Source organism: Rattus norvegicus, chromosome 9 (genome assembly GCF_021556685.1).
Source record: "Rattus norvegicus strain SHRSP/BbbUtx chromosome 9, alternate assembly SHRSP_T2T, whole genome shotgun sequence".
Classification (NCBI taxonomy): domain Eukaryota; kingdom Metazoa; phylum Chordata; class Mammalia; order Rodentia; family Muridae; genus Rattus; species Rattus norvegicus.
In genome coordinates, this window is record NC_141542.1 from 102,203,593 (window position 1) to 102,222,500 (window position 18,908).

At 48.8% G+C, this 18,908-nt stretch overlaps 1 long non-coding RNA gene across 6 annotated transcripts; it reads right to left on the bottom strand.

The window, feature by feature from the left end:
- Window positions 1–272: 272 nt before the first annotated feature.
- Window positions 273–15,001, bottom strand: LOC102548729 (uncharacterized). Of its 6 annotated transcripts, none has more exons than XR_015629699.1 (6): window positions 13,397–13,589; window positions 12,335–12,509; window positions 10,786–10,863; window positions 9,481–9,592; window positions 3,445–3,577; window positions 273–753 (listed from the first exon to the last, which is right to left on the bottom strand). It is a non-coding gene; the product is annotated as an uncharacterized LOC102548729 (long non-coding RNA). The 6 variants fall into 6 exon arrangements; XR_015629700.1 differs by having other exon boundaries at window positions 13,320–13,515; XR_015629696.1 differs by lacking the exons at window positions 273–753; window positions 3,445–3,577 and adding exons at window positions 5,586–8,209; window positions 14,874–15,001 and having other exon boundaries at window positions 13,397–13,529.
- Between the last annotated feature and the right edge of the window lie 3,907 nt (window positions 15,002–18,908).

Below are 18,908 nucleotides of genomic sequence, written 5' to 3' on the forward strand. Positions count from 1 at the left end.
GTGTGCCACATACATAGTAAATTGAGGCAGATAGCATCAATCAGAGGAGAAAGGATATGGTTCAAGTCTGGAGAGGAAGTGAGTATATCAGAAGCAGGAAAACAGGTATGCAAAAATAAAGCAATGACCCGAATTTGGGCCTCAAAGCCAGACAAAGCCTGCCACTGCCAGGGGCTCTATATTCAGGGTGCTGTGACTATTGTCTCTGGTTTAGGTTATACAGCAATCCAACCCTCTCTGAGGCTCCTCCCTACCACTGGCAGCCTTTTGGTTCTTTTTTTTTTTTTTTTTTTCCGGAGCTAGGGACCGAACCCAGGGCCTTGCACTTCCTAGGCAAGTGCTCTACCACTGAGCTAAATCCCCAACCCCTACTGGCAGCCTTTTGATCCAGGTCCCTCACCGTCTGTCTTTAGGGAGCAACCACCAGCAACCCCCACCCACCTCCATACCCTTAGCCTCATAGGCCTAGCTCTGGCTTCCAGACTAGTTGTCTGATGTTCTGCCTGGTCCAGAAGGCATCCTACTGGTCCCTGTACGCATCTTGGCTTCTTGTCAACACCCAGTAGCTGCCGTATGATATAAACCCAAGAGGTTCTAAGAGCAGGAGGTGGCTGTCTTCTTTCACTGGGCTTCTTCCACTGGGCTGGTTTTCCAGGGCAGACTCCACAGCGTGATATGCGGTAGGGACGATTAGACCATTAGACCGTTAGGGTTCTCTCCTTCCTCTAGGTGGAGCCAGCACCATGATCCTGGCTTCATACACAAACAAGGGCATTGTTAACTCCTGCATTACACAACTTGAGGCCTACCTGGGCCCTTGGCCTCCTTTTCCAGTGTCTCCCTGACAGTCTCTCAGAGAGATCAGCCCTGACTCAGTATCCAGAGCTGGAGAACAAGACTATATAATTCGTGCAAAAGGAAAATCCAAGGTTCCTTGGTCTAACAGATGATAAGAATTTTGGGTGAGCTGGGCAGCAGTGGGGAGCGCCTTTAATCCCAGCACTCCGTAGGCAGAGGCAGAAGGATCTCTGAATTTGAGGCCAGCCTGGTCTACAGAGTTCCAGGATAGCTAGGGATACATAGAGAAACCTTGTCTAAAATGAAAAAAGAATTTTAGGCACAGTGTAATAACATACATTTGTAGGCCCATCTCGGGAGGCTAAGATGAGAGAATCACATGAACCCAGCAAAAAAGGACTTTGCAAAAATAAAAGAATGCTGGCCTAGAGCCCTGGGTTCAGTCGACAGCACTGCATAGAACCAGGCATGGTGGTGACACATGCTAATGTTTCCATCCCTTGGGAGGTGGAAGCAGGAGGGCTAGAAATTCAGGATCATCCTTGGCTACATGTTCATTTGGTTGTAGCTTCCTAAGGCCATCCTCCTCTTTCTGATCCATCAGACTCTTCCCTTGGATCTTCTGCACATACCCCGGGGTGGGGGTAGGGGCTCCTCCCTCTTGATAAGCACTCTTCTGTACTATCTGGATCCTCTGCAAGACTGAAGAAAAGGCTTATCCCTGAGAACTACTGGCCACAGAGGGTCTCAGCTATCTGCTCCCTCTGGAAATAGCTGTAATTACGGGAAATGCCTTGCCTGGGGTCACAGCTCCTTCATGGGTGTGCCCAACGGCTGCTGCGTGTGAGTGTAGAAACGTCCAGTCTCAGTCCAGGACTATGTGAAAGGACCATGATGTCTTTGGAACACACCATGGCGTCAGCGGATGCCTTCCCATACACTATCACAGTCCAGTCCTTACTTCTCTGACTGTCCCTGACTCCTGCCTTGCAGGAAGACCAACCCCAGAAACACTCCCTAACGAGGCTGCTTCTGGTTAGCTGTTCTACCCCCTTTTAGAGATGACCTCCCTGAAGCCTGATGGCTACCTAGACACTTCTGGGTACCTCTTGCCTTTTCAAAAACCTATCCTGTAACAGTCACGGAACAGGCCTACTATGTGCTTAGTACTAACTGCTCTAGGTGGGAATAGTAAAGCACAGTGGGATGCAAAAATATCTGGCCTCCGAGAGGAGCTCAGTCAGAAGGGTATGTAAAAGAGGGCGGGGGCCTGTACTGCCCCAAAATATAAGGCAGTAACAGGAAACCTGAGAGTACTATTTAATAAAAGTCAATCAGGGGCTGGAGAGATGGCTCAGCGGTTAAGAGCACCCGAGTGCTCTTCCAGAGGTCATGAGTTCAATTCCCAGCAATCACATGGTGGCTCACAACCATCTGTAAAGAGATCCGATGCCCTCTTCTAGTGTGTCTGAAGACAGCTACAGTGAACTTATATATAATAAATAAATCTTTAAAAAAATGTATACTCCTTTAAAAAAAAAGTCAATCAGAATGACTACAGAGACAATTTGATCATAACTATGAGACTACTTGATCATAGCTATGGACAACTAGCTGTTCCTGGCCAAGCTTGATTTAGATAAAAGGTGTCACAGCAGCAGGCTTCCCAAAAAAGGGAGGAGTTAGGCACTGCACCACTTGAAAATGGACAACACCAGCCTCTCAGAGAGGAAGAACAGAGTTGAGTTTAAGGATCAAAGGGTGAGTGTGGGATGAGACTTAATAATAAATGACCCAGGCAGGTCCAGATGGTGCAAAGTCTAGAAGAACTGAGTTTTCCTTCTGAAGAAGGTGGGAACTGCACACCAAATTCTGAGGGAAGTTGAGAATTATGTGATATCTCCCCATGGGGCAAACATGAGACAGCAGGGTATTTTGTTTTAAGGCAGCGTTCCTCATAGCTCAGGCTAGCCTCAAAGTCACTATGTAGCCAAGGTTGACCTTCAGCTTCTTCTTCTTTTTTTTTTTTTTTTTTTCTTTTTTTTCGGAGCTGGGGACCGAACCCAGGGCCTTGTGCTTGCTAGGCAAGCGCTCTACCGCTGAGCTAAATCCCCAACCCCTGACCTTCAGCTTCTTGATCCTCCTGCGTCCACCTCCTGAGCGCCGGGATCCCAGGTGAGCAGTCCCAGACGTACTCTAAGCAGCTCTTGGAATTGAACCTAGGGTTTCCCACACGCTAGGTGAATGCGCTAACAGACAGCCACATCCTCAGCCCTGGAGATGATTATACTTAAAGCAGCAGTGGCTGAGGTAGAAAGCCTGGATAGATCACAGGTACCCATGCTGTTCAGCACAAGGGAACATCCAGAAGCACTTCTGGTAGCGCTGGGTAGCGTGACCTTTGGTTCGAATCTCTGCTGCTTCAAGCTGGAGTCTACACAGCCCAGTCCTAGAGTTTCTTTAGTGTCTGCATACTCTCGGGCTGAGTCACTGTCCAGGGATCCATCAGCTGACATTTATGCTTCTGGAAGCCCAGAGCCGTGCCTCTCAAAGTGTGGTCTTCACAGCAGCCATTACACTAACCAAGGAGATTGAACAGAACACAGACTCTCAGACTCCACCCAGATCACTGGATTAGAATCCTACCTCTTATCAAGATCCTCAAGAATTTCCCATGCTTGCTTGGCGAGGTTTAGGAGACACTTCCGGAACTAAAAACAGTTTTCTGCGGTAGAACGCCTGCCTGGCATACGTGAGGTCATGGAATCCACCTGAGCTGCTATGCCAGAAAGAAAAATAAAAGGAAAAGCCAGGAGTGAGCAGGGCATGGTGCCTTGGTGCCCCCACGCCTTTAATCCCAGTACTGGGAGTGAGGGGAGTTTGAGGAGGCCGGGTCTGGGGGGAGGCAGGTGGATCTCTGTGAGTTTGAAGCCAGCCTGGCCTACACAGCAAATGCCACACCAGTTTCAGAGAGGTACAGAGATGGGTCAGCAGTTAAGAGCACTGGCTGCTTTTCCAGAGGGCCCTGTTTCCATTTATAGCATACATGATGGTTCTCAACTGTCTGTAACTCCATTTGTTGCATGGGATCTGATGCCCTCTTCTGGCCTCTGTGGGAGTCAGGTACCCATATAGTACACTGGCAGACACAGACATGTGGGCAAAACACCAATACACATAAAAAGGGAGGGGGACCAGGGAGATGGTTCAGCAGGCAAACATTTGGCAACCTAAGTGTGATCTCCAGAAACCACAGAAAAAACTGGATATGGTGGCTTGAATCTGTAATTCTAGCACTCCTACTAAGAGATGGGAGGTGGTACAGTATCAGTGGAAAGCTCACATCCAAAGTACCAGAGGCAAAACCAACAGAGACATTGCCTCAAAACCAAGGTGGAAGCCCAGATGGCACAGGCCTTTAATACCAGCACTCAGAAGAAAGAAGCAAGAAAATCTTTGAGTTCCAGGCCAGCCAAGACTAAGCAGCACCAGGGGGTTTAGAAGAGAAAACAACCACCGTCCAAAAGGGTGTGGGAATAGGGGCAAAAGGCAAGTAGCCCTCAAGCTATGCTGGAGCAAGATTTCGATTGGGAGCAGAAGCTACATCCCAAGCCAAGACAAGGATGGGAAGGAGAGGCAGACAGAAGACCAAAGGGCTGGAACAGAATCCTTGGATTCAGTGAAAATAGAGCTTAGAGGCTACAAGAAATACAAGGCTCTACCAGGGACTGTCCGCCACAGCTGAATTAGGACCCACGAGTCTGGATTTTTGCTTTGCCTCCTACTAGCTGAGGGACTCTGACCAAGTTATTTAGCTCTTGAGGCTTCCCTGTTGTGTCCTCTACAAAGTGGGGATAATGACAGAGGTACCAAAAGAATCTTGGGGTGAATCATTGAGATAGCTCTCACTCAGTAGAGGGCTATTAGAGTCATTGTGAGAAGCAACTGGGAAGTGTGAACTGTGATGATTGTGTGGACTATTGGGTCTACCAGAAGGAAGCACTGAAGGCTTCCCTCCGAGGTAGAGAGTACAGAGGTGGAGGGTACCTCAGGCTGTGCTGTTGAGATGAATACTGCAGAAGGGCTGGGAATGGGCAGATGGCCAGAAGCCACAGGCAGATAGGAAACTATTGTATCCAGGCAAGCAGGGGAGAGCAGCTGTTTTTAGAAGCAAGGGATACAAGAATCCAGATAGCCCTGAGCTTTCTAGGCTGGGAGATGTACCTGAGAGAGGTGGGCTAGTTGGTGACGGGATGCAGGGACAGCCAAACAGGAGGAAAGGCTCAATCATAGAGGTGTTTGGGGCTATGTGGAGATGTTGCTCCGTGTGAAGCAGGGGTATGGGAGGCAGGGGTTGGGCCTTGAGCACACACAGTGGAATCAGCTGGCAAATCTCCCTTGAGAGAAGCAATCAACCCTGAGCATGACTCCAATGTGACTCATCACTCACAGAAAGGAGATATAATTACTTAGGCTTTTTTTGGGGGGGGATGCTTTAGGTGTGCCTGACACTATGGCAAGCCATTACATGCCTTAATTTAGGGTTCAAAAGCCCTAGAAGATGATACTGTTACCATCTAAATTCCATACAGTAGACTGGATAAGTCAGAATCAATAAGGCTGATGCTAATCCAGAACTTTGAGCAGGTACACAGAGATTTGGGCTTCCCTGACCATTACGGCAGGCTTTGTTCGGATTGGCTGATGCCTATCCTACTGGTTATTCAATGTTTTGAACGTTGCCTTGGTTACACAGCTGGATGAAGGCAGTAGAATCCAAACCACCCCTGAGCAAGACAAAATTATTCCATTTTATTGCCGTCCCGCCCAGAGGCAACAACCTTTGTAAACTGTAAAGTCCGTTATAAATAGCAAGTTCGCTGATCTTGTTGAAGTTGGAACAAGCTGAATTGGATGGTTGAGGAGACGCTGCTGTGGAGAGCCAGCATTCTTTCGGTCCGCTCGAGAGGAAACCAAGACACAAGGGACCTGGTCAATAGAGCCCTGCTGTTACTGAAGCCCTCCAGCATTCATAGATGAGGTTAGCCTTGGCCTGTCTTCAGGGACTGAGTAGACCCTTCCATAGCTGTCCGGCAGAGGGCGCTACTCCCCCAGCCTTTCCTTCTGCTGGCCATACTAACCGCAACTCCACTCCAAACACACTCCCGCCCTGGCACACAAGAAACCGGAATGGAGGGGGAGGCCCCTGGGACTTTGAGAAGTGATCAAGGGGAGCCATGGAAGTTGAGAATGGGTCCTTGTCCCACAGAGAGGTAAAACAAGGCCAAAGGAAAGCTGACACCCACTTTCAGTACCATAAACCTTGGACCCATTTTACTGGAGTAATTTGAGACTGGACAATATTAGATGGCACAGGAGGAGAAAAGGAGAGGGTGAGAGAGAGAGAGGGAGTGAGAGAGAGAGAGACAGAGACAGAGACACCCAGAGAACACTAGGTCTTGTGATCCCAAGATCAGTTTCAAAGACCACAAGTCAATACCAACTCGCTGGATCCGGTGGGGTCGGGTGCACCTGCCTGTTTTTGTGGTACTGAACCATGACCTAGCCAAGATGGTCTTCCCGAGAGTGGAGTCTGACCACAGAACAACAGCTTCCTCTTTGTTATTTGATTAGTTTGGAGGGTTTGGGTTGGTTGGTTGGTTTCCTTATTTTTAAGGACAAGGTCTCTTGCAGCCTAAGCTCGGCTCAGGCTCTGTAAGGAAGGCTGGCTTTGAATTCATTGATCTCCCTGTATCCCAAGGTCTGAGATAACGTGCCACTACCCAGTTGTTTTTTAATTAAATGTTTGAAGTCCTGAGTTCCTGCTTCTGTGTCCTCTGCCTCCCAGGAACCACCCGCTCCTCCACCCACTGCCCACACAAGCAGCTTCACATAGGCAAATCCTGGGTTTCTCCTCTGCTCCCAGAAGCAAGCTCTAGGCCACCATAGCCACGTGCTGTTATGTGACCCTTTCTTCCTTCACCCTCTCCACCCCGTCCAGCGCCCCCACCCCATAATAGGCAGAGGCAGCAGCGCAAATAAACAGGAGGATATATATGAACTGAGACAAGTCTCTGCCACCTCCCACCACCGATCTCAGTTCCTCCATTAAAAACAATCCAAATTGGAAAAGGTTTGGGAGTCAACGGGTCCATCTTGCACCAACTCTTCTTTTTACGGGGGGTTGGGGAATCCGGGCGCCGCCTCTCCAGATCTACGGCCAAATTTACAAGACCAGACTAGGCTGGGCAGCGGCCGGCACGAGAGGGAAACTCTAGCCCGGAGGCGGGAATTGGGCATGTCCGACTGTGGGAGGCCCAGAGCCGGCATCTCTAAAATTGGTGGGGTGGGGGAACGGCTAAAAGATCGTTTCGACAAAGGGCCCCCCCATCCCCGCCTCCCGCATCTCTGAGGTTCCTGTGTCTAGCCGTGGCGCCCTAACGAGCCTCTATTTCATTTCCTCCCCTTTCTGTCCAACCCTTTACTTCCTTCTGCTTTGGGAGTCGTAGGCAGCTCGCGTGTCTGGGCCCACGTGCGTGTAAGTGATCATGTGCATACTGGAGCGTGTGCGGGCGCGTCGCGCCAGTGCGGGGGTCTGTGCGCGCCCCCCACGTGGCTGCTGCTACCGGCTGCTGCGCTTTCGTCCACACATCAGGTGGCCATGCGCAAGGCCCCGCGTATACCAGCCTGGTACACGATCGTGAGCCCGCAGTGCTTCGCGGCATCCGGAGCGTGGTGACTCTGGGGACTAGTGACCCGTCCCGCACTTTTCGCGCTCCCGGGGCCTTCCCTTGTTCGCGGTGACTCTAACAGGGAGCGGCCCCGCCCGTAAGGCCGGCTAGATGCTGCGGCTGCCAGGCGCGCCGCCCCCGCGCCGGCGCCCCGATGGGTTTTTCCATGACTGCATCCGGCCCCGGCCGCCTTTGTTCCCGCCGTCCCTTGCCTGCCCGCGCGCCGGGGTTTTTCCAGGGCTCAATTGGAGCATGGAGGAGCCGCCTCCGCGCTCCAGCTTAGAGTCCCAGGACCCCTCTCCGAGAGACGAGCTCTCTGATTACGCGCAGCTCTGTGACCCATTCCTGTCCCTGTCCCCAGGGTTTCTGGCCTCAGTCCCATGATTGAGTACAAATTGGCGGTCACCCTGACCCGCGCTCCTCAGTCCTGCGCGACCGTGCTCGTCGCGCCACAAGTCCCCCCGGAAGGCTGCAAGGACTCACAGAGGTTGGGGGTGCACACCTGCCTCCGGGTTGGGAAGGACTGCGGAGAGCCATTAAGCTCGGCGACCGCAGGAGGAATTCGAGTGTTCATGGCACAGCAGGGAGACCATGGTGTGTTCGCGGCGTGGGCAAAGCTCGTGGGTGGAAAGCGGCACAGGCACACTCGGGCTAGATGCACCATTTCGTGATCCCGAGACCTTCGGGATGGCAGGAAGAAAAGAGAGGACACGGAGCGATGGGGAGGAGGGCAGTGGACAATAAGGGTGGCCCAGTCATTACCCTAGGTAGGCATAAGGCCCCTGGGTCTCTACTGTACTCTGTAGAAATTGATTCCGCAGCCAGATCCTGCTTACACTGAAGTGTATTCAGTGTGTGTGTGTGACCTAACATGTCGTTGCTTACTACCCTAGTTATGTTGGCAGGAAAAGTTTTTGTCTTTTTTTTTTTTTTTTTTTTTTTTTTACCCCCAATGCTGTTTCTCCTTAGGGAGGCTCACGGGGCAGCTTCCAGGCTGCGGACCACCTTGAGGAAAGTGTCTTTGCAAAGAAAAGAGCCCAGCATTAAGTAGGTATCTGTACAAGGTAGAGAGGCGATCCTGGTCATTCTCCCAACAGCCTGCAGGAGGCAGCTGGAGGCCAAGGACACCCAGATACACAAAAGTCCAGAACTGTCCTTCGGAGCAGGGTGGTAGGGCTCAGCCCTGTGGGTCCGGACTGGTTGGGTCCGGACTGGTCTCGGCACCACCCTCACCACACCTATAGATTACTTTCTTTTGGAAACAGTTATGGAGCAAGTGTTGTGGCTTTAAACCCAGCCTTCCAGCTGAGGCTGAAGGATCTCTGTAGGTTCTAAGGCCAAAAACTCGGCTACAAAGTGAGTCTTAGGACAGCCAGAAATATGCTACTCAGAGTGACCCCAGCCACCATGCTTCCAAGAAAGATTACTTCAAGTTCCATCTTTGGGGTGTCTGTATCTAGGGTCCCTCCCTTCTGGATCCTTCTGTTTGTTCCCAGAGGCTAAATACCCCCACCCGCTCATGCTGGTGTGGGAAAGGCTTGTTCCCACACAGCTGGATTCCCTCCTGCTCACAGGCTAACTCACATCCTTGCTTTGTGGGACTGAGAGAGGTCCCTGGTTCAGGCCAGCCTTTGCCCTAAAGGGGACCTGAACCTAGTTGTGAACCACCTGGCATCAGGCCTCACCACTGGCCTCACCCAGTGCCCTTCCTCATAGGAGCTGGACAAGCAGGGCCTTCTTAGACACACCTAGAACACTGAGGTGAGAGGCGTTGTAGGAGGGATTCAAACCAGTTTCCTCTAGATCAGGGCATCTAGTTGCCTGCTTCCTTCGACACCTTGCTCTAGGGAGGCTTCTTCCTGTCCTGACTAGAGGCCACTGTAGTGGGACAAGAAGGGCTAGGTCTGTGAGATGAAGCCCTGTCCCGTTGGCATCCTGTTCCACCACTCACCTCTCATCTCCTAAGGTGGAGATTTTGTTTTTATTTGTTGGTTTCCGGTTTGGGATAGGGTCTCATCCTGTAGCCCAGGCAGGTCCTGAATTCTCCAGACGCCACTGTCAGCCTGAAGGGTTGCTGAAATTAGAACTACACTAGGCTCATCCTCATCCCCATGCTAGAGATGACAAAACCGTGTCCCTCAGAGTTAGGCAACTTGACCACACAGTAAGAAACTACGCTTGGGCAGGCAAGATGGCTCATTGAGTAGCGAGGCCTGCATGGGTCAGAATTCGACCCCTGACCCCACGGGGAGGAAGGAGAGATGACTACTGAAGATTGTCTTCTGACCTCCACATGTGGTAAAGCACGCACACGCACTAATGAATAATTTTTAATTATTTCGTTGTGTCATTTTTTTTTTTTTTTTGAGATGGGGTTTCTCTGTGTAGCACTGGCTGTCTGGAACTCACTCTGTAGACCAGGCTGATCTCAAACTCGCTGCTTCTACGTCCCAAAGTGTTCAAATTAAAGGCGAGCACCACCACCACTTGGCTCATAAGTAAATTTTTTTTTTTGAAGCACACACGTGATAAATAACTTCTTTTTTTTTTTTTTTTTTTTTTGTTCTTTTTTCGGAGCTGGGGACCGAACCCAGGGCCTTGCGCTTCCTAGGTAAGCGCTCTACCACTGAGCTAAATCCCCAGCCCCGATAAATAACTTCTTAAAGGAGACAACCCTAATGTGGTCCAGGAACCCTGGCTGTAGCAGCCATTCTCTGATTCCAAGCTTGCAAACTTGGATACTACTGAAACCAGTGGGGAATTAATGTCTGTAGCTCCTGGGTAAAGAAGAAAGGGGAGAAATATACCACCAGCACAGAAGCGACACCTTTGAAACGGTGCTGTCCAACCCAGTTCCCACTTCGTGACCACTAATTTGTTTTATGGGCTTTTATTTTAATTACAACTATCAGCCCAGAACGATATTTATGAGACTCAAATAGTGGAGTTGTTTGTTGATGGAAAAGTCTGCCTCAGGTCCCATCAGCTGTGATGTGGATCCTGTCCCATTTCTTCTCTTTAAATTTATTGACTTGGACCTCACCTCACTAGAGACATTCTTGCAAATGCCGGAAGGAGTATTCGGTTCCCCAGATCCCCATCCTCTAATACCTGCCAAGGACCTTAGGCACACCAGTTCCCATTGTGACCCCAAATCCTTTGGGTCACTTCAGGCTCTGGTATAGTCCCCTATACAAAAGGGGCGCCTGTGACCCCCCACCAATAATAACACTTCGAAGGTGACTGTGCTACTTACCTGGGCTGGGAGGACAGTCTTGTTACCTCCATCCCTGCTGGCGTTAGAGAAACAAGATGCTCATGTGTACCGAGGGTCCTGGGCAAAGACACAAGAACACCAGCTAGAGAGCCGGTGTGGCAAAGACCCATCCTCCCAGCACTTGACTCCTGTACAGGGTCATCCTTGGCTACACAGTGAGATTGAGGACAGAGACATGAGACCTGGTCTTTAAACAAAATGTGGTTACGTTAAAGTTCCAGCTAACACCAGACAAGAAACAGGCCCAGGGTGCAAGGTTTAGAAAAAGGCTAACAGGAGCTGGGCATGGTGACACTCCTTTGATCCCAGCACTCGAGAGGCAGAAGGAGATGGATCTCCGTGTTTAAAGCTAGACTGGTCTACATAGTAAGTTCCAGGAAAGCCAGGGCTATGTAGAAAGTCCCTGTCTCAAACAAACCAAAGGAGCTCAGGGCTTGGGGGAAGAAAGCAAAAAAAAAGCCTAAAAGCCTGTACTGAATTCTGCCTACAGTCCTGAGATTAGAAACTTTTCTTTCTCCAGCGGATGATATTATTGATTATTATTATTATTATTATTATTATTATTATTATTATTATTATTATTTATTTTGAGACAGGTTTTCTTTTTTTAATTTATTTATTTATTATTATATAAGTCCACTGAAGTTGTCTTCAGACACACCAGAAGAGGGCATCAGATCCCATTACAGATGGTTGTGAGCCACCATGTGGTTGCTGGGAATTGAACTCGGGACCTCTGGAAGAGCAGTCGGCACTGTTAACCGCTGAGCCATCTCTCCAGCCCCCCAGGTTTTCTTTTTGTAGCCGTGGCTGTCCAGGAACTAGTTGTAGACCAGGCTCACAGAAACCCACCTGCCTTTACTCTACCTCCCAGTGTTGGGATGAAAGGCATGTGCCACCACCAAGCTCCCCGGTAGATCTTTAGATAGGGCCTTGGCCATACTTTGATTATATAGCCTTGCAAAAGATTTGTTTCCTCCTATTTATTTATAGGTATTTATTTTATGTAGATGGGTGTTTTGCCCGCATGGACATTTGTGTATTGTAGGTATGCCTGGTGCCTATGGAGGTCACAAGAGGGCACTGGTTCCTGCTGGAGCTAGAGTTCAACCACTTCCTCTTTGAATCCCCAGTTGTCAATCCTGATCATAAAGCTAGTCATTTCCCACTACTAAGTGCCAAGTCTCCTGTTAGGTGTAAGATACGACAACACAGGATAGCACGCTTCTTGGAGGCCAGTAGTCTGATGACGTCAGCAGAGATACAGACTCATCCTTTCCACTCAGGGTCAGGTCTCCTTGTCTTCATTTTTCAACAGGACCCACAGCAGCCACAAAAGGTTGATGAAATGAATGCTTGAAATGAGTTCCTGGCTGCCAGGCAGGTGTTAGGAAACATACAAACTTAAAATATAGTCCTAACGGTCCCCTGCACTACAAAAAACATGAGCAAAAGCCACCAAATTGCTGGGGCGTCCACAGGAAATCGACATTTGTGTCTAAAGCAGATGCCAGCTCACTAGGCTTACCTGTGCTGAGTGGAGGCTTTGGGGTTGGGGTGCTGGGATTAGGCAGCAGCTTCCGCAGCATGTGACGGTTGCCGGCTATAGTCGTATATCGTAGTCAAAGGTCTGAACTGGGTGGGTGGGGATCTGTGTCCGCCATCACAGATTTCAGCATCTGATTTATCTGCACTTTGGAGGACTTTTGCAACAAGGCAGAAACAAAGCAAGTGACCCTCGGCTCACACTACTGGGCTTTATTGCCCAGAACCATGCTGCCTTCCATTACCTGGGGCTGATTGCGTAAGCTAATTCAATGACTGTGGATTGACCCACCCAATAGGAACTCAAGGAGTACTGTTGAGGTTGCAGGGAACTTGGCAGTGCCCAAGGACCTGGACTAGCATCCATCTTTTGCCATGGAAAACACCGCACTCCACCCCCACTTCTGGCTGTCAAAAGCACACCCGTGGACCCCGTGTTCTGCTCTCTGGGCAGTCTACTTTCCCAGACATCCCCAGCTGGGGAGTCCGGACCTTGGCCAGGGTTGCACTGCGCATCCTCATTGGCTCTAACGTGGAAGAGTTTTCTGCGCAGGCTCAGCCCTGCACCTGGGGCCTCCGTAGACGCTCAGAATTTCCAGGGCTTTTGGAAAGCCCCCACCCAGCATCTGGGCAGCCAGGACAAGGCCTCCAGGCACCCCTCACATCTGACAGAGTTCCTGGAATACTGCCTGGAGTTTTGCTCCCTTCTCTGGAACTTGTTTACTTCAGCTTGCAGCCTCTCCCCTGGGGCTGGTGGGAGCCTGCTCCCAAGGGCAGGGGAACTGTATATGTTTGTTCCTCCACTCCGGTTTGCTCTCCCTGGCTTCTGGGCAGAACCCATGTTTCCCTTCCATTTAGGCTGAAGAGAAGTACCTCAGAACTGGGTGGGGAGAAGGGGAGTATACAACTGCCCTTTCCCCGCTCAGTCTAGAGTCTAGAATGTCCCTGTGAAACCCCCATTCACTCACTTTCCCGTTGGATCCTTGAGATTTGGTGACTCCCAACTTTGATCTGACCTCTAGGCCAAGGGTGGTGCTTAACTCACCCTCTGAGACTTGGCAGGACATTCCAGAAGGGCTGCCGGGTTACACTCTCTTTTTCTTGGAGTTGGGGCCCCTGGCTCCGGCACAGGATAAGGCTCACACTCCTCTGCCGGCTCAGCCTGCAGATGCTAGCAGCTGGGGAATGATTAACAATGCTGAAAGCCAGGGAGGGAGAGAAGAAACAGAAGGAGGAAGGGAGGGAGGGGAAAAGAAGGGAGGGAAAACTTTGTCCTCAACGCTACTGACCTGCATCCCAACTCTTTTTTTTTTTTTTTTTTTTTTTTTGGTTCTTTTTTTTCGGAGCTGGGGACCGAACCCAGGGCCTTGCGCTTCCTAGGCAAGCGCTCTACCACTGAGCTAAATCCCCAAACCCCCCCCCCCAACTCTTTTTTTAAATCTCTTTTCAAGTTCTTTTTCCTTTTTTTAAGTTTATTCATATGGGTATTTGGTTCTCATGGATGTATGGGCACTGATGGGTAACCTGGGACTGGAATGAGCCACCATGTAGATGCTAAACATAGAATCCAAGTCCCCTGGAAGAGCAGCAACTACTCCTAACCAATGAGCATTCTCTCCAGCCCTCTCTTCCTTTGGTTGGTTTTTGCTGTCGTTTGTTATTTGTTTTTTTAATCCCTCCCCCCTGTTGTTTTGTTTTAAGATTTATTTATTATATATAAGTACACTGTTGTTGTCTTCAGACACACCAGAAGAGGACATCAGATCTCATAACAGATGGTTGTGAGCCACCATGCGGTTGCTGGGAATTGAACTCAGGACCTCTGGAAGAGCAGGGTTTCTCTGTATAGCCCTGGAACTCACTCTGGTAGACCAGACTGGCCTCGAACTCACAGAGATCTTCTTGCCTCTGCCTCCTGAATGCTGGGATTAAAGGGCATGTATTACTATTGCCTTGCTTTTTTGGGGGTTGGGGGAAGGTGGCAGACATGATCTTGGTATAGCTCTGGCTAACCTTTAATTCCCAGTGTAGACCAGGCCTGCCTGTGCCTCCCAAGCGCTAGAAGAGTAAATGTGTGTGAAAAAAATGTTTTGGAAAAATCATTATGATAAATAATTTTTTTTTTTGGTTCTTTTTTTCGGAGCTAGGGACCGAACCCAGGGCCTTGCGCTTCCTAGGTAAGCGCTCTACCACTGAGCTAAATCCCCAGCCCCATGATAAAGAATTTAAAACTTCAGGTGGTGGCATACACTTTTGATCCCAGCACTTGGGAAGCAGAGGCAGGCAGATCTCTGTGAACTCAAGGCCAGTCTCTATACAGAGAATCTGTTTCGAAAAACCAAAAGAAGAAGAAGAAAAAGAGGAGGAGGAAGAGGAGGAGGAGGAGGAAGAAGAGGAAGAGGAGGAAGAAGAGAGAGAAGAACGAGAGAGGGGGAGGGGAGAGAGAGAGAGGAAGAGAGAGAGAGAGAGAGAGAGAAAGAGAGAGAGAGATTGATTTAAACTCAGACAACAGAATAACTCACAGAACTGTAATGCAGCCTCACTCCTCAGTCCCCTCAGCACAGGTGGCCATTTTTCTGTTGTTTTGCCAGTTTTCCTGGCATTGTTAGAAAAAGCTCCTGGTCACAAAAATAGAAGCTCTGGCCTGGGTGGAGACCTACTATTCCCGTTGGGCTGGTTCAATCACTTGGCCGGGAGCCTTCCCCTAGCAAGGCAGGCTCCCCTCAAGCCCTGCTGGAGATAGGTGAATAATTAGTCCTTAATGAGATACTGTACTTTTCCTTCAGAATCCCCCCACCCCGTGCAGAAGCATACAGGCCACACCATGTGTGGTCCTGTCTGCCTGTGTAACCTTTCTTTTTTTTCTTCTTTCTATTTTCTAAGCATGCCTTCAGCCCCCTCCCCAGCATTTTCTCAAAAGCCTCCCTGCCAGCTGACTGACTGCCTGTCCACCATGTGTCTGCCCTCCATGCCAGCTTCTCCCCTTCTCTGTATTCTCCTCCTTCGGGCAGTCATTGGTGTTCACAGCTAGCCTGTCCTAGGGATTTTCTTTTAAGGTTTAATAAAATCGTCCTGTGTGTCCATGAATCCAGTCTTAAGTTTTCTTATTAATGGTACCAAGAACCCCTAAGAGGACCCAGGGTTTCCCTTTTATCAACATAACTGCTCCCATCAGAGCTGGCCACTGTGATGCCACGGACCAGCACGCGCGCGCGCACACACACACACACACACACACACACACACACACACACACAGAGTGAACAAAGACATCTGCACCTCCTCGTTAACATTGCTCTTCCCCTGACCTCTCCATAAAAAGAGGTCAAGCTGAGGACCTAGTGTAACAAACGTTAGGTACCCAACCTGCCTCTTCCTCATGAAAGATGCTACACAGACACCAAGCACACAAACAGTGCATAGACATACATAAAGATAAACACACACACACTTATAATACATAACACAACATAATGAACTGATATTGGGGTTCGTGCTGGGAATCCCAGCACTTGGGAGACCAAGGCAGGAGAGACTCAGATCAAAGCCACCCACACCTATGTAATGTAGTTCCTAGGACGACTGAACGAGATATATGAGACAGTCGATTAAAAAAAAAGATAGGAAGGAACAAACCTAATGAAAAACTATCATTCAAGTACTTCTTTTATTCTCTGGTGGAGGTGGTGATGATGGTGGTGGTGGTGAGGTGGTGGTGGTGGTGGTGATGGTATGTGTGTGTGTGAGAGAGAGAGAGAAAGTAAGAGAGAGAGAGAAGAGACAGAGACAGAGAGAGATTGAGATTGCAGTGCCTGGTGTGCTGGGAACCAAACTTGGGTCCCCTGGAAGAGCACCCAGCACTCTTGATTGTTAAGTCTTTTCTCCAGGAAACTCCCCTCCTTTTTTGAGACCAGGCCTCATGAGGCCTAGGCTGATCTCAAACCACTGTAGCTGAAGATAACTCTTGAGTTCCCAATTCTCCTCTGAGAGTGGGGACTGAACCCATGAATTGGTGAGGGCTAAGCAAATGTTCTGTCTACTAAGGGAGCCATGTTCCGAGGGGCTGAACTCTGATGAAACGTTGATCTGATTTCAGATCCAGTAATTAGGAGTTGGATGAGTCCTTAGTTCTGGACAGGGTTCTGGGTCTGGCCATGTAACTCAGGCTGGCCTCAAATTTGCTAACCACCTGCCTAGTTTTCCAAGTGCGGGGATCACAGACCTTTGTTCCTGTGTCTAGCCAGGATGAGATTTCAAACGTTCTGCCAGGAACGAAAAACAAGACTTTATAAAGATTCCATTTAAAACTGAAAGGCTGGACAGCGGTGGCACACGCCTTTAATCCCAGCAGAGGCAGGCTGATGTCTGAGTTAGAGGTCAGCCTGGTCCACCAGGTAAGCTTCAGGACAGTCAGGCTACACAGAGAAACCCCATCTTCACCAAATAGGGGAGTGCAGCCCTGAACTCCAGCCCTTGGGAGCTAGAGACTAGAGGATCTGAAGTTCAAAGATCAAGAGCAGCCTGGTTCTCTAAGGACCTAGACTCAAAAAAAAAAAAGGGGGGGGGGGGCTGGGGATTTAGCTCAGTGGTAGAGCGCTTACCTAGGAATCGCAAGGCCCTGGGTTCAGTCCCCAGCTCCGAAAAAAAGAACCAAAAAAAAAAAAAAATTCTGTATCTTGGCACTTGAGGCAGAGGTGGATCTCAGTGAATTTAAAATCAGTTTGATCTAGAGCTATGTACTGAGATCATGTCTCAAAATAAAAAAACAAAATAAAATTTAAAAGACCCACAAAAAGTAGGTAGGGCAGGAGAGGTGGCTCAGCAGTTAGGAGTACTGTCTGGGAGAAAGAACTCACAACCATCTGTAGTTATAGCTACAAGAGATCTAATTCTCCTTTCTGGTCTCCTTGGGCACCAGGCACAGTGCATATATACATATGAAGGCAAAATACCCATATACTTAAAAAGTAAAGATAAAAATGTCTTTAAAGAAAATGAAAAATGTAAAAGAAAAATCTTGCTTCATATTAACTATTACTATGTGACAGGAGCTCAGGGGTGACTCTGCAATCAGCCTCCCCACTTCTCTTAAAGTGGCCCAGAAGAAATGAGTCCCCAAGTGTTCCCTTCCATGAATATCCCCTGGGGAAACATCAATAGGGAGTACCTGGAAATACACAAATTACTTAGCTAAAGATAAACAGAAAGTTCAAGGGGCTCATCGACCAGAAACAGATAGCTGTACTGGGATCCAGGTGTGGTAGCATACTCCTCTAATGTATCTTAGAGACAAAGGCAGGGAAAGCAGGAGTTCAAAGCTAGCCTGGGCTACTTACCTTAGACCTTGTCTCTAAACAAAAGAACACCTGAGCAGGTATCAGAGGCAAACTTGGAATAAAGCAAGGCTGGCCCTTGGAAAAAAGAAAGGTCTCGTCTTTGGATTCGCCCTTCTGTTTGCCCCTAAAATATGGCTCCGAGCTCACTGTCAAGAAGACTAAGAACACTCCTGGGGACAGCTATGTTTGGACTCAACACCATCAGGGCAGACTTGCTAAATACATTTAGGCTAAAGGGCAGTTACTCAAAATAATGTTGCCCCTCCCATGGGAAACCACAGCCTATTCCAAGGCATTCTGTGCAGGGGCAGAGGTTTCAGTCCCGAGGGACTAGAGTTCTGAGACTGGGAACAATGAAACCAAGTGGGCATGAGGCACTCTGTCAGAAAGGGACATGAGGACCTGTTATTCAGTTATGGGGATGAAGGAACAGTCCCCATGGCATATTTAGTAAAACACATCAACAGATTTCTAAAGAGTAATAAGTTGCAACCTAGATTTGTATGGTATTTTTGTAACCCCAGTACTAGGAGGCTGAGGAAGGATTGAGATTTCAAACCTATCATGGACTACATACTAAGATTCTTCATAAACAAACAAACAAAATGAATAAAAAGAAGCCAAGTGTGGTTACCCACTCTAGAACTAGAGGTCAGAGGATCTCTGTGAGTTTGAGGCAAGCATAATATACAAAGAAAGTTCCGGGCTAGAAAGATGGTTCAGAGGTTAAGAGCAGTGACTGCTCTTCCAGAGGTCCTGAGTTCAATTCCCAGCAACCACGTGGTGCCTCACAACCATCTGTGATGAGATCTGATGCCCTCTTCTGGTGTGTCTGAAGACAACTACAGTGTACTCATACAAAATAAATAAATCTTTAAAAAAAAGAAAGAAAGAAAGTTCCGGGACTGCAAGGGTTACATAAAGAAACCCTCGTTCAAAATAAATAATTAGTTAATAAACTATATAGCAGGGCATAGGGGCCCTCAGGAGCCAGAGGCAGGTAGATCTCTAAGTTCAAGGCCAGTTTTGTCTCTATATTTCCAATTTCAGGCCAGCCAGAGCGACATAAGGAGACACTGTCTCAATAAGACATTTATTTTAAAATAATTCTTTGATATATGCAGACTTTTAGTTTTATCATTAATTACAGATATAAGCAAATTTGGGTTGGAGGGATTGCTCAGCAGCTAAAAGCACTCGTACACTTGCATTGCAGAGACA